The sequence below is a fragment of the Arachis stenosperma genome, chromosome 2, assembly GCF_014773155.1.
Source record: "Arachis stenosperma cultivar V10309 chromosome 2, arast.V10309.gnm1.PFL2, whole genome shotgun sequence".
NCBI lineage: Eukaryota > Viridiplantae > Streptophyta > Magnoliopsida > Fabales > Fabaceae > Arachis > Arachis stenosperma.
The window spans coordinates 53,597,537-53,611,349 of record NC_080378.1 but is presented as its reverse complement, the minus strand read 5'-3'; positions in this window follow the sequence as shown (position 1 = coordinate 53,611,349).

Here is a 13,813-nt window from a genome sequence, read left to right as displayed (position 1 = left end):
GTGGCATGTTTATCTTTGGTTGCTATACGCGTTTGTTAACTAGTTTATCTGGTTAAATTTTTGCTACCAAAGGGAAATATTATTATCTTGAGTTTTTATCTAACCTAATATTATTATCTTGAGTTTCTATCTAACCTTTATCAATTGCATTCTTGAGTTTCTATCTAACCCTTATCAACTGCATTCTATTTATTATGAATCCTACCAAAATAGATGAAGTTTTGTTTCAAAAGTTATCTACATGATGATCTCATAAATAGACACAACATAGTAATTAATGGTACATATAAGCCCCATTACTAAGTTTTATGTGATAAATTAATAGAAGGATATAACATGTCCATCGTTTGTTATCATGGAGGACCAATTTGGTATTTTTTTTAAGGGCTAATTAGTTTGACGTCAAAATCTACATGTTTTCTTCAGGAACATGTAGGAGATAATATTCAAATTGACTCTTGAAATAAGAATGTATAGAAAGTCAACTATACCATTAGCTAACTTGAACAACTTTTTAAAATATAGGATTTTAACTTTTGTAAAAATAGGATTATAAATAATTAGGATTAGTGCTACAAAATTAGGATTATTGCAACGTAACCTTCCACTGAATATCATCGTGTAACCGCTTCGTAACATGAAGTGCTCTCTCATCGGATTGCCGGTCCCTCAAGCTCAATCGCCCATGGCGTTGCCGCTGTGACCTTCGTCGCAACTCCTTTGAGCCGTGTCGGGCTGACCTGCATGGAATCTTCATTGCCGTGAGTGGCGCGTTCAGATCCTTGACGCCTTGGTGCGAGTTCCTGCTATATGAGGTTGTTGCGGAGTTTGCTGGACTACGTACCGTCTTCCCTGTGTCGATTCCTCATCACCGCGACGCGCAGCTCTCTGTGCAACGAATCCTCGACGCGATCGGTCCCTCCCTGTTGAGCGCCTCTTGCTGCGACGCCGATCTTCATGCCAGCATCGTTGTCGACGCTCCAGGTCGTCGCACAAAGTAGTCATGACTGCAAGGGCTCCATAGACAAGGTAACGCCCCTTGTGTGCGTTCGTTTTTTTTTTTTTTGTAATTTGTTTGTTTGACTTTTTTCGGATGTTTCTTTTCAAGTAAATGGATGATTATTTTTATGTGGGTTACCGGATGTTTCATAGATTTTAGGATGTTTCTTTTTAGGGGATGTGTTCCCTTTTATTTATTTTTAATTGTTTTTTCGGATGTTTCTTTCTGAGTAAATGGATGGTTTCTTTTATTTGGGTCATTGAATGCTTCTTTCCTAAGTTTGGGATTTTGGGGGGTGGGAGGGGGAGGGAGGGAGGATGCGGTGGCGCGTGACTGAGGCTTTTCCTTGGGGGCGCTCAAGAGGAATTACAAACAAGCACACAACATTGCGAGAGGAAGAAGGGGGAGGAGTTGAAAGATGACGAAAAGCACATTTTTTTTTAAATTTAAAAGTTTTTTGAAATCTAAAATGTTGGCTGGTAGCCTAGTTGGTTACCTAGCAAAGTTCAATAAATTTTAAATTCGTCCTTGAAATATAAATTGTCTCAATTTGGACTTTTAAGTTTTTATTGTGTAACTCATGTTAGCTTCTCAAATCATTTTTGTTGAATTTGGATCCTTTAAACTTTAGTTTTTAACTTTAGAAGATAAAGTAAGATCTCTTACCATTGAATATTTTTTTCTCTCATGTTTTCTCTTAATCCCACCTATGAAATAAATGGTGATAGATCATACTTTATCCTCTAAAATAAAATTCAAAATTTAGAAAATTCAAATTCATTTTTGTTAATGTCATGCTGATGTGGCATACTGATATAGTGTCACATGTTAGAATAATATTTGGTCAGGTGAAATAAAGGGATGACGTGTATTAGTGATATGTGGCATGCTTAGATGGATGATAGTATCATGAATCATAATTAAATTTGTCTTTGTTAGTTATATGACTTATGGTGCACCATGATCTATGTACGTGTCATTGATATGTTATTATTTTAAATAATTTAAATTTGTCTCTAAATTTTCACTCATGATTTATTTTGGCTCATGAAATAAATTTTTTTGTTTTTTTATTTTATATATTCAAAAAGAGAAATTCTCCACATACAAGCATTTTTCCATATAAGTCATACAAGTCATTTATTTCTTCTTCTTTTTCTTTCTCCATGCCTCCTCTTTTTCTTCTCCTTCTTCTTTTTCCGTGCCTCTTCTTCTTCATTTTTGAAGTGTTTCATCTTCATCATCGTGTTTTTCCTCGTTCTTCTTTTGATTTTGCAACATTATGTATTTTTTTTCTTCTTTGTTTGATTTTTTCCTCCCAAAAAGAATTATAAGAATATGAAATAAGAAAATGAAGAAGAAGAAGAAGTAGTAGAAGATGAGGAGGAGAAAGAGGAAGAGTTCTAAATTATGCATAAAGTGTACTTCAACGAATCTTGGGTGTATTTTTTAAATCGTTTGGGTGTATTTTTATAATCCTTTGGATGAATTCCTGTAACCGTTTGGATATATTTCTGTAATCATTTTGGTGTATTTCTGTAATCGGTTGGGTGTATTTCTGAAGTTCCATTATCTTCAAAAAGATTTCAAAGCTTGATTTTAGAAACCATGAAAATCGAAAAAAACGAAGCAAGAATACCAATGATAAACGCAGTTAAAACAACGAATGAAAAGGCAAAGAGAGAACGCACGAAGGAGATCGAAAAAATTTGAAAAGAAACCCGTTTTCATGGAGGAAGAAGAAGAAGAGTAGGAGAAGAAGGATGAGAAGAAGAAGGAAGAGGAGGAGGAGAAGGAGGAACGCGAAGCACGCCATGGAAATCGTATATGGGCCAGCGTGCTTTTTGTTAAGTTTCTCCCAACTTGTATGACTTGTAAACCAAATGACTTGTATGTGTAGCACTCTTCATTCAAAAATTATTAATATCTTTTAGAAATCTTCTAATTTTTCATCTATTTTTTCTCATGTAAATTAAATAAAATTCTTGTTACATAATAGAAAAACTATTTCAAGAAACTTAAAATATGAAGCTAAAAGCTGATAATGAAAGAAGGTTTAGCATTTATTTGTTTCGTTATATGATTTATGAACGAAGTCTTGTGAGAGGTTGATTTTGAAGATGAATTTGAAAGAAAAGAAAAAAAATTATTAATGTTCATATAAAAGACAAATTTAATTATTCTCTTTATATATTTTTCAGAAATCTCATTTTGTGATAATTTTCATATCAGAGGTGTTTTATTAATTAATTAGTATTAATAGTAATAGGCATAATTTAGACCAAAATAAAAAGATGCATATTTTAGTCAATCTTATATATATATATATATATATATATATATATATATAGATATATATATATATTTTTTTATCAAAGATAGGAGACTCGAACCCGCAACCTCTTAATTGAGTATAGGGAGACTATGCCATTTGAGTTATTACTCATTGGCAGTCAATCTTATATTTATCTTATTGAAATAATGTAATTATATGTTATAAAATTTATTAATATTAAATTATTATAAAAAATTATGTAATATAACTATAAAATTTAAAAATATTAATAAGAAGATTTCTATTTATGCAAAAAGCAAAGAATAGAAAAGAAATTAATGATTTTCATTCTTTAATTTGATGGATAAAAATGAGTTATGAATGAAAATTTTAGAGGCTAATTTAAATCACTTAAAATGATAATATATTATTGACACGTGAACAAATCATATTATAACACGAGGCACAACTAATATGTGTACAAATCATGTTATGACACGTGACATTATTATTTATGTCAGCATATAACGTGTCAATAACAAACATGCCATCCCTTCGTTATTCTTGATCGAATATTGTTCTGACACGTGACACTAACTATTTACGTCATCATTTCATATTAGTACGCCATCAACATAAATTATTTGAGATGTGAGTTATAGAGTAAAAATTTAAGGTCCACATTGAGGTAATTGAAATTTCAATGGCCAATTTAAGACTTAAAGCAAATTTTTGGAGCTAATTTAAATATTAACTCACCAAGTAGATTGACATTTTTACTGTTGTAATCTCCTTTTTGGTTTGAGACTAGCCCTGTGATGCCGTGAACCAAGTCATCAAGATATTATATAGAGTAAATTATTAAAATCGTACCCAAAAGTTTACACGGATGACAAAAAAAATCTTAGAAGATGCTATCGACAAATAAGTCCTCAAAAGATTTAAAAATGTAAGAAAAAGGACTAAACATTAAATATATATTCTAAAAAAAGACTTTAGAGATTGGATTTTGATGCAAACTTTTGCAATGATTATTAAGAAAATAAGATCTTTTCATTCTTAAAATTTGATAATTTTATGTAAAGTGAATTTTTGTTAATTTTTTTTTATTGTGAATGACCACATTTTTTTGAATATTAAAAGAAATTTCGAGATCAAATTTTGTTCTTTTTGTTTCAAATTTTTTTTGTGCACCTTTAAATAATTATTCAAATGTTGCTATGAAAATTCAGATCAAAATGGATAAGTTGTTTTCTAAAAACAAAAGTTTTTATGTCACTCACAAAAAATATAATAATTATTGCTTATTTTATTGCATTTTCAAATCATTCAGGAGCTATTTTATCGATAAACATATTTTAAGAATCTTTTTGTCAACAATTAAATTTTTGAGGTACCGAATTGATAGTTAACACTATTATATACTTGATGATAAATTATATACCTAGATTTATCAAAGTTATATATAAAATTCTTTTTTTTTTTGAACAACGGAGCTCAACACAATATAGTGGAGCGACAATAAAACTACCAAACAAAAAGAACATGTAAAGACAATGAACAAAAAAATGTCCCTAGTGTCATTTCCGGCATTGCCATCAACAACAAAATGGATCCAAACTACTCCACTCTCTATAATTGATTATAGATTTATGGAACACCTCCTCTGCACCCCTTCTGTGTTATTAAAAATCCGCCGGTTCCTCTCTAGCCAGACGTTCCAAATAACTGAAAAAAAAAGCATATGAGCCACTTGTTGCGCTCTCCCTTCCTGTTAGCAACATCTGTCCAGCTCTCAAAGTGCTCCTTTAGTGAGCCCAGAATAGACCACAATCTCCCAAAGTCAGATAGCCATTGACACTACACCTGCTAAATAAACTCACAGCCCAGAAAGAAGTGGTGAATATATTCAACATCTTTTTTACATAAAACACATGTGTTATCACCATGTCTAATAATTCACAGTATATGCAGTCTTTCTTTGGTATTCACTCTCCCTATCAAAGTAAACCAAATAAATAACTCCACTCGTGGCAGAACTAAACCTTTCCAAATGGTTCTGGTGAAACTATAGCTGGTTATTTCCTTCGGGAGGGATTCTAACTACATCACCTACACAAAAAAGTTAGTTGAAAAAATACATTCCTTGTCGAACTTCCAAACAACTTTGTCTTGCTTATCACGTGCTAGCTTAATAGGCCTTAAAGTTTCATGTAATTGATATACTAATTTCAACTCCCATTGGTATAACTCTCGCTTCCATTGGAAGTTCCAGATCCACTATAACCCACCCCAAAACCCACAATCTCCTATGACAGATCCTTTTTGGTTTGAAATAGAGAAAAGCCTTGGAAAACTCATCTTTAGCGAAACACTTTGTAGCCAGACATCCTCCAAGAATCAAGTCCTCATTTCGTCACCCACCTCCATAGATAACCTCGCAATCATCTTATCTCTCACATTATTATGCCTGACCTACAGCTGACAGATATCCTTCCATGGACCCCCTCTAGTAGGTAATGTCTGAGCCGATAACATCACATTGGGATTCAAGTCATAGCAAGAGCACACGACCTTCTTCCATAATGGACACTCCTCTTTTGAAAACCGCCACCACCACTTGAAAAAAAGTGTAGTGTTTCTAATCACTGCATCACCCACTCCCAACCCACCCACCTTTTTAGGGGCTAGAACCCACTCCCACTTAACTAGCGTTAAACCATTCCTACCTTCTTCCTTGCTCCACAAGAATCTCCTCTGCAACGATATCAACTTTTCTACCACTGTCTTCGGCATCTTATACAGACTCAAGTAATACACCGACAATCTATTTAACACAGATTTAATAAGGACAAGCTTACCCGCTTTATTGAGTACTTTTGCCTTTCACAAGCTGAGCTTCTCTTCAACCTTGTCAATTATCAGTTTTCAAGTCTTGACTAGTCTTGGGTTTACTCCTAAAGAAATGCCAAGATATCTTACTGGAAGGCTAGCCTCCTTACATCCCGATAAGTTGGACATGTTGTAAGTCCACTGCTGTTCGCAATTGATTGGGATTAAACTTGATTTATCAAAGTTAATAGTTAACCCTGACATCATCTCAAAGCACCTTAGCAACCTGGCATAATTTCTGATGGTCTCCTTCTTTGGTGGATAGAACAATATAGTGTCATCCACAAACTGTAAATGTGATAACTCTATATTGTCCGTTCCAATCAGCAGTGGCAAAATACGTTTGTGCCTGACTACTTTCCCCACCATCCTATGCAGCACATCAACAACCAGAACAAACAGAAATTGAGATAGTGAATCACCTTGTCTCAGGCCCCTCTCCATCTTAAAAGGTTTAGATGGTGAGCTATTTATCGACCATTATATATTTACTCCTTTTTATTGCATAAAAATTGGATAATTAGATGTAAAAAGTGATTTTCAACACGCAATTTCTTTGCATATAGAATTTGTAGAGATATAAGAACAATCACAATTTTTTTATAGCATTATTATGAAAGGTGATCCATTCGGTATAACTTGACAGTTGGAGACTTATAATTCAGAAGACCAATTCAAAATAACACGTTAGAATAACCAGAAAGCAATATGTAACTCTCTTAGTTAATGCTGTCACTAATAATCTGGAATCAGAAACAACGCTAAAACAGCCACATTAGTAAAATCTCCGCCTGTATAAGGATAAATAGGTAAGAGGTACAAGACATGATTACGTATCATAAGAAAAACTAGAATTAAAACTCGTTTACACTAAGGTTATTTGAATCTTTATTCTGTTTTACAGGTACTCTCCACGTTTGGTGTTCATTGGGAGTTGAAGTAACTCATCTCTTAGAGGCATACGAGTCAAGGACGAGCCATACCTCGAACCTTCTCTTAGGACAAAAATATTTTGGCGCCCACCAAGAGGCCAGTACCTTCCTAACCAAGATCAAGGGAGACGATGGCCAAGAACGGATCCTCGCCGAGAAATGCTAAATTACTAGCCATGGTTGTAGCTTTATAGGCCAACAACGAGAAAATGGCACAACGGCTATTCGAACTTTAGTGATAACGAACGGCCTGTAACACAAGCGGGAATGTGAATGTGGAAATACTATATACCTCTAAAGCTAACTAGTCAGATGAGGAACCATCGAATGTTGAGTATTTTGGCCAAGGGCCCTTGTCACAGGAGATTATGGAATTCGTCCTACCGGTGAACTTCACCTTGCCGACCACTTTGAAACCCTACAATGGTTCAGGCGATTTGAAACTGCATGTTACTAAATTTCAATCTATGATGCTTCATACCGGTGCCTTTAACCCTATATTTTGTCATGTATTTCCAAGTATTTTAGAAAGTGCTACTTTACTTTTTGGTTCTCTTCTTTGCCTACAGGTTCTATCTTTAATTTTTAGGAACTATCCAAGCTCTTTACAAACAACTTTGCTGCATCATCTATTTATGTCCATGACTTTAACTACCTTAACACCATCAAGAAAGGCTAGCACTAGTCCTTGCGTGACTATCGGACTCACTTCAACAAGGTTGCCATCGATATACCTAACCTACATCCTGAGGTACACTTGCACGCTCTTAAAAGCAGGTACATACCTGGTAAGTTCCAATAAGTAATTGTCGTCGCTAAACTAAAACCCTAGCAAAATTCCGAGAAAAGGCAGATGGTATTTGAAACTGATGCTATGCTACCAGTAGAAATCACCCACATATCCTTGTGCACCGCACTATATGATGACAACTCTAATGCAGAAACCAGACTAGAGAAGCATGACATGAAAGAGGAAAGTAAAGATATAGCACTACCCAGGCAATAGACAATGAAAATGCTAATAAAGTGCAGATATAACAAATTTCATAGGCCCAAACAAATGCCTATAAATTTAGGTGAAACTGAGATGGTGCACAATTTAAGTGTAACAAGACACTACATTCAAATTTAGTGATGGAAAATTTTACAAGGACACAATCTTATATATATATATAGTCAAAATCATCCCTCTTTTCAAAAACTACTGTTAGACGAATGTTAGATGAGTGTTATTTTTAAAATGTGTCTGACATATAGACACAAAAATATAACGAAGTATTTGCGCTTCATAGTCTATATACATGTTTAGGTTTTTCACTATTCCTATTATTGTTATTTACTATTTTGACACACTTAAAATTCTAATGTTAAGGGACTCTCTGTTTAGATCCTTCTCTCTAAACAATAGACACTGTACATTTTGAAGCTTTCACTTTACACTGTCGTCAACCTTTCCTTCCACCTCCATTTTCATTTACAAAAAAAAAAAAAGATTGCTTGATTTAATTGTTTTGATCTATTTAAACAAATTAAAATCTAAATACATATAAAAAAGATCATAACACTTATTTTTAATGATGTAAGAAGTAATATTAGAATATCTTAACAAGAATTATGTGATATATAGTTTTGTTTAATATTTACATGTATTTTTAATTGACGGTGTTGTTTAATATTTTAGCCGTATTTTAAAATCGACAAATAATAATTTAGAATAGACAAATTTAGTGCTAATGTATCATAATCATAACCGTTAATACTAGCCAAAAAAAAATTATAAGGTATAAACACTTGCATACTCAATATAATTGTATATGTATGATAATAGAGAAAGTATGGGGAGCCAATGAATATAGTGTATAATATATATAATGAGGATAAAATTGAAATTAATATCAAATGATAATTAAATTAATTAATTATTAATAATTTTCAATTTAAAATTCAAAGCAAATAAGGATTTGTAGTTACGTACACCGCAAAACAGCCTTCCTCTCCCCCATGTGATGTGAATTCCTTTTCATCCACTCTCTTCCCTTCTCACCGGTGAAAATTCTGACAGCAACATCAGCCGTTGCCGCCAGAGCACTGAACCACGCCACCTTGCGACCCACCAATGTACAAGCAGCATCGTCGCGCACTTTGTGTCACTCACTAGAAGCATCTCAACGCGCCGGCCGTGCGGCCCCCTCCTGCAGCAGCGTGTTTCACTGTCACTCTGTTTTCATCCGCCACAAACAAGGGATAGAAGCGGCTGGCTGTATCATACGTGGGTCACTCCTCACAACCACGTTAATGGAGAACGGTAATAATTAGGATTAATAATTAAACATTTTACTTTCTTTGCATAAAAGTTTTTACATTACAGAACAAAATTCAAAAAATCTATTTGAGTGGCTACATATTTATAAATCACTATTAGAATTTTCATAACTTTAAATCTTTTCCAGACTCCAGAGAAGTTTAATCTTTTTCATAACTTTTAATAATTGAAATAACTATCTGGCTATTTAATGAAATGAACATTCAACATTTGTTTATTATATATAATTAAACTAACCATTATCGTAAAAACTACAATAATCATCTGCCAACCTATTAGACTGAACATCTATTAATGGACACGTGAGGGAAAAGCATGGGTGGAGAAGGCATGAGTGCGGCTGTGGGGCTGCGGGGTGTCACATTGTTAAAATTTGAAATTTAAAATTGGGAGATTTAAAATTTAAAATTTGAAATTTGATGGTTATTTTGTCATATATTTTGGGGGGTTTGGTAGTGGGTAGGAAATGGTTAAAATTTGAAAATGAGAGTAAAATTTTTTTGTTATTAGAGTTTAGAAAGTATTTTTTATTTTTTAATCCACCGTAGGTCAATAAATCAGTACATTATACACATTGTCAAGATTTCTCATTGTCTTCCTAGTGGATAGAGGTGGCAATAGGTAGGGTAGAATAGGGTTTGGAGCCAACCCAAACCCTACTCGTGGGTTGAGATTTTTATATAAACTTAATCCTACCCTACCCGCGGGTTGAGAATATCCCAACCCTAACCCTATTTGTTCTTAACCCGCGGGTACCCGACCCTACCCACGGGTTACAAAAAAGATGCAACATTATTATATAACTTGATGATAATTTGAAATAGAACTGACTTTTATGTAAAAAAAAAAAAGTATTAAATTATCCATTAATGATCTTCTTTTATTAGCTAAGAATCTTTGGCATTTAGTGAGAGGTCTTTGGTTCAACATCCACTTAAAATATATTTTTATATAAATATATAACATATACATATATAGGGTGTGAATTGGTCGGATAGAATTGAGACTCAACCCACACAATATCCGATCTGCACGAGAATCCTACCCATACCCTACCCTACACGCTGAGGATCGTGTTGACAATCCTACCCAATCGGATGGGGTCGGATTGGGTGTATGTTGCCACCCCTACTAGTGGAGTTCATGATAATATTTCATATTTACTATTTACTAATCATAATTATGTGTATTGTGGTTTATTTATATTTGAAAATGGTCACATCTTTAGAGTAAATATTGTGTTTTAAAAGTTAACAAAAATGATGATATTTAATAGCAGCCATTAATGTTAAACTTTATATATTATAAGTATTATGAAATAAATTATATATGTATGATCATTATTATCATTAAATTTTGTACATAAAAAACTTAAAATATAATATAAATGAAATTCAATTCATGATTGTATTTGTTTATAAATATAAATGTAAATAAAATTATAGAAAATTTAAATTAATTAATTAATGACAACAGTTATTTCAATTAATTCATATGCATGTTTGAAAATAGTCAAATAATATTTAGCACGAATACTGATTTTGTATATTGATATCATTATGAATGTTTATGTGTTTCAAAAACAAAAGTAGAGGGTACGATAATTTAAAAAAAGAATTTTTTTTGGTTTTTTATAGTATCTTCTAGTCTGATAGGTTAAGAATTAATCTGTTGCAGATCTAAGCTCTATTGAAAATTTTGTCGTTAGATAATGAGTTGCTATATGCATAAAGTTAAATTTAAACTTTTAACACTTATTTAAATATATTAATAAGCTAACTACTAAATCAACTCCAATTGATTAGAAAATAATCTATTATTAGAGGTAACAAATAACTTAGCAGATTTTGAAATTTTTTCTTATAATCTTGCTAAAAAAAAGTGGTTAACCTTATTAGCAAGAGGTTACTCTTTTAATTTCATAAAATGTGTAATATCTTTACCTTCTAACATTCATATATGTATTAGGTGGGTCTGATGGAAAAAGCATTCATAAATATCCCATGAGCATAATTATTAATTGGATCTCGTTAGGGAGACAATATCCTATTTGTACAATGTGTATAATGGGCTACTAAGTTATAAAATGAACATTCTCCATACTATTTGGAATAACCATCCGAATACTAGAGATAATAAACATCTTCCAAAAAACTTAAACTGATTTTAGGGTTCACCAAGGATCAAACTCTTGACCTTTCGAATCTAGCGCTCTAATACCATGTTATGATACCACTTATCCCAAAAGTTTCAACTGATGAAAAAAAAGGAACACTAATGGTTATATCCTTAATACTCCATAAACCTCCATTGTACACATTGTACAAATATTCCATTAGCTTCTCATACTTTTCCTTATTAAAATTGGATGGAACCAGCCAATCCTATACTTATTCGGTAAAGAACTGATACGAACCGGTGAAAATCAAACCGTTTAAAATTTATTTTTTTCAAAATGTTTGAGGTGGGGTTCAAATCCCTCTTCTCAATGTGAAAGATGCCATTCGCAAACACAAGGCTGTCATGCTTCTTGTTAATATATATATACAAATTATAATACATATAGATATAATACATATGGATATTTTTTATCAAATAGTTTATTTATATTTAATTTATTTTAATTTTAGTTATAATCTCACTCTTTTTTAAATTAATTATATTTTTATTTAATAATAATTATGAACTCACTTATTTTTTTCATAATTATATAATATCTATTAATATTATTTTTTAATAAATACTTATAGTATATAATAGTATACTAGATATAAATTAATTAATAAATTATTAAAATTTAAAAATAATAATTATTTTAATATAGAAACAAAATAATATTTATGATAGAGTAAAATTAACAAAATACTTATTGTTCGTGTTTCATATTATTTTAGAATAGTTAGATATTTTAAAATATTAGTGAAAATATATATTTTAAATTTTAATTTTAAATTTTTTATTATTTTTTATTTTTATTTACATAGGACTAAGTCAACTGATTCAACCAATAATCCATCGATTGAATCAGTGATTCAATAGTCTGACCGGTTCGATTATCGGTTCAATTTTGACAACTATGCCCATAAAAACTAATAATGTGTGGAAACTGAAAAATTCAAATTATTAAAAAATAAACTAAAACCGCATTTTAGTGGATCAAACTTTTGAGAGTAAAATCCAAATCATAAAAAAACAAATATAAATTATGCACCATCAAATATAAATATCGCCTAAACACTCAGTTCACATAGACAGTAGGCAAACTTTATGCAAGACAAAATAAATTGGATTTCAGTAAATATTGTCTTTTTCTTTTCTTTATGAAAATAAAGTATTTTTTATTTTATAATAGAAAAAATCTAAAACCATAATATAATCCAGTATAATTTAACCAAATTTAACATGGAAACACAATCTAAAAACAAATTTGACATAACCAACTTCACATTAAATATCCAACATAGACATTACATTAAAAGAAAATAAAACAACGTCACTAATATAAGTAAGGGCATTTTAATAACTTAATCGTAAATTGCAGATTAACTGATTCCAATTAAAAAAATCTTAGCAGAAAAATAGTATGTATTTCGTACTCAAAGAAAATGAGAAAAAGAGAGAGCGGAGGTGAGCGGTTGAGGGTGAAACACGGTGAGAAAGAAAGATGTCCATGCCATCGGGAGAGATAAGGGGGATAGTGTGGATAGGTGTGTATCCGGTGTTAAGGAGGGTTCTTATCCAGAGGGGTTAGAAAAGCCATCCAAGGTCACTTTTAGATAAAGTCATTGGTGCAAAAAAGTCTAAGGCCTTTGCATTAGTAGGGTCTTTATCTGAGGATGGTATCGCGACGGTGACAGGTAAGCCAGGTGATTCTCGTCCACCAAGTGTCAGTTTTACCAAGGAGGCAAAGAGCTGTCTAGCTGAACCTTATAAGAAAGCCATCGTGATCAAGGTGCTGGATAAGCATTATGGCTACACGGCTCTCATGCATAAGCTTCGGATAGTATGGCGCATCAAATGAGGATTTGATTTGTTGGATGTGAGGTTTGAGTATTTTTTGGTTAAATTTGATATTGCTGCCGATCGTGAGAAAGTCATTCTTGGTGGCTCGTGGTTGATAGACGGTCACTATGTTGCAGTAAAGGCATGGGATATGGATTTTAGGCCATGCGAAAAATCTTTTGGATCAATACTGGTATGGATTCGAGTCTCGGGACTTCCAATTCGGTGCTACCAGGAACAAGCAATGCTGCGAATTGCTTCTGCAATAGGGGTTCCGGTGAAAGTAGATTTGGCCACTAAACTTACAGAAAAAGGAAAATATGCCCGAGCTTGTGTTCAAATTAATCTTGGGTTGCCTATAACCAAACATATTATAGTGGAGGGTGTGA